Source organism: Budorcas taxicolor, chromosome 7 (assembly GCF_023091745.1).
Source record: "Budorcas taxicolor isolate Tak-1 chromosome 7, Takin1.1, whole genome shotgun sequence".
Taxonomy (NCBI): Eukaryota; Metazoa; Chordata; class Mammalia; order Artiodactyla; family Bovidae; genus Budorcas; species Budorcas taxicolor.
Window position 1 is genome coordinate 29,496,674 of NC_068916.1, and position 2,557 is coordinate 29,499,230.

The window sequence follows — 2,557 nt, forward strand, 5'->3', positions numbered from 1 at the left end:
GCAATCTTGTTTCCAGCTTGTACTCCCTCCAGCCTAGTGTTTCTCATGATGTACTCTGCATATAGGTTAAATAAGCAGGGTGACAATATACAGCCTTGACGTACTCCTTTTCCTATTTGGAACCAGTCTGTTCCATGTCCAGTTCTAACTGTTGCTTCCTGACCTGCATATAGGTTTCTCAAGAGGGAGGTCAGGTGGTCTGTTATTCCCATCTCTTTCAGAATTTTCCACAGTTTATTGTGATCCACACAGTCAAAGGCTTTGGCATAGTCAATAAAGCAGAAATAAATGTTTTTCTGGAACTCTCTTGCTTTTTCCATGATCCTGCTGATGCTGGCAATTTGATCTCTGTTTCCTCTGCCTTTTCTAAAACCAGCTTGAACATCTGGAAGTGCACGGTTCACGTATTGCTGAAGCCTGGCTTGGAGAATTTTGAGCATTACTTTACTAGCATGTGAGATGAGTGCAGTTGTGCGGTAGTTTGAGTATTCTTTGGCATTGCCTTTCTTTGGGATTGGAATGAAAACTGACCTTTTCCAGTCCTGTGGCCACTGCTGAGTTGTCCAAATTTGCTGGCATATTGAGTGCAGCACTTTCACAGCATCATCTTTCAGGAGTTGAAATAGCTCAACTGGAATTCCATCACCTCCACTAGCTTTGTTCTCAGTGATGCTTTCTAAGGCCCACTTGACTTCACATTCCATGACGTCTGGGTCTAGGTGAGTGATCACACCATCGTGATTATCTGGGTCATGAAGATCTTTTTTGTACAGTTCTTCTGTGTATTCTTGGCACCTCTTCTTAATATATTCTGCTTCTGTTAAGTCCATACCATTTCTGTCCTTTATCGAGCCCATCTTTGCATGAAATATTCCCTTGGTGTCTCTGATTTTCTTGAAGAGATCTCTAGTCTTTCCCATTCTGTTGTTTTCCTCTATCTCTTTGCATTGATCACTGAGGAAGGCTTTCTTAACTCTCCTTGCTATTTTTGGAACTCTGCATTCAGATGCTTATATCTTTCCTTTTTTCCGTTGCTTTTCACTTCTCTTCTTTCCACAGCTATTTGCAAGGCCTCCTCAGACAGCCGTTTTGCTTTTTCGCATTTCTTTTTCTTTGGGATGGTTTGATCCCTGTCTCCTGTACAATGTCATGAACCTCCGTCCATAGTTCATCAGGCACTCTATCTATCAGATCTAGTCCCTTAAATCTATTTCTCACTTCCACTGTATAATCATAAGGGATTTGATTTAGGTCATACCTGAATGGTCTAGTGGTTTTCCCTACTTTCTTCAATTTAAGTCTGAATTTGGCAATAAGGAGTTCATGATCTTCTGCCATTAATTATCACATATCTACCTAACCATCTGTCTATACATTCATCAATCCATTTAAAACTTTAATGCGTTTCAAATTAAAATGCAGCCTTCTCTACTGCTGCTGCTGCTAAGTCGCTTCAGTCGTGTTCAACTCTGTGCAACCCCATAGACAGCAGCCCACCAGGCTCCCCCGTCCCTGGGGTTCTCCAGGCAAGAACACTAGAGTGGGTTGCTATTTCCTTCTCCAATGCATGAAAGTGAAAAGTGAAAGTGAAGTCGCTCAGACCTCTCTATACTTCCTTCTAAATATCTCAGCATGTGAATAATACTAGCTAGAGTTCAGTAATTGTTTACAGTAGTTTTAATTTTGTTTCAGGTAGAATTTATATACAATCAAATGCACAAATCTTGAATATTCAGTTGCTGAGTTTTGATAAATGTGAACACTTGTGTACCCAATCCTCTACCAAGATAGAACACAGTCATCACCCTAGAAAGTTTCTTAATGCTTCTTCCCAGCCAATGCAAACTTCCTCACCCATAAGCAAACACTCTTCTGAATTTTTCCCGCCATAGGTTAGTTTTGCCTGTTCTCGAACTTCATATAAATTGAGTCATACAGTATCATTTATGTAAGACTTCTTACTCAGCAAAACTTTTGAGATTTATCTATGTTGTTAATCATACTAGTATTTGTATTGATTTCCTAGGGTGACCATTTAAAAAGTACCAAAAATTGACTGGCTTAAGACAAGGGAAATTTATTATGTCTAAATTTTGGAGACTAGAATTCTGAAATCAAGGCACTGGCAGAGCCATGCTCTCTTTGATGGCTCTGGGACAGAGCCCTTCCTTGCTTCTTCTGGCTTTTGACGTTTGCCAGTCGCCTCTGGCATTCTGGACGTGTAGATGCATCACTCCAGCCACATGAATGACTTTTCCCAGGATGCCTTTTTATCATCTTTCCTCTCTGTGTCTGTCTCCCTCTCCTCCTGCTCAAAACCATGCTTCAGTTTTAGCAGTGGACAACAGGTATCCATTTATTTTTACTTTTACTTTTTCAACTTAGCATAAGGTGCTAATGGAGGGGGCTACTCTAGCTCAACATTCGGAAAACTAAGATCATGGCCTCTGGTCCTGTCACTTCATGGCAAATAGATGGGGAAACAGTGGAAACAGTGGCTGACTTTATTTTTCTGGGCTCCAAAATCACTGCAGATGGTGATTGCAGCCATGAAATT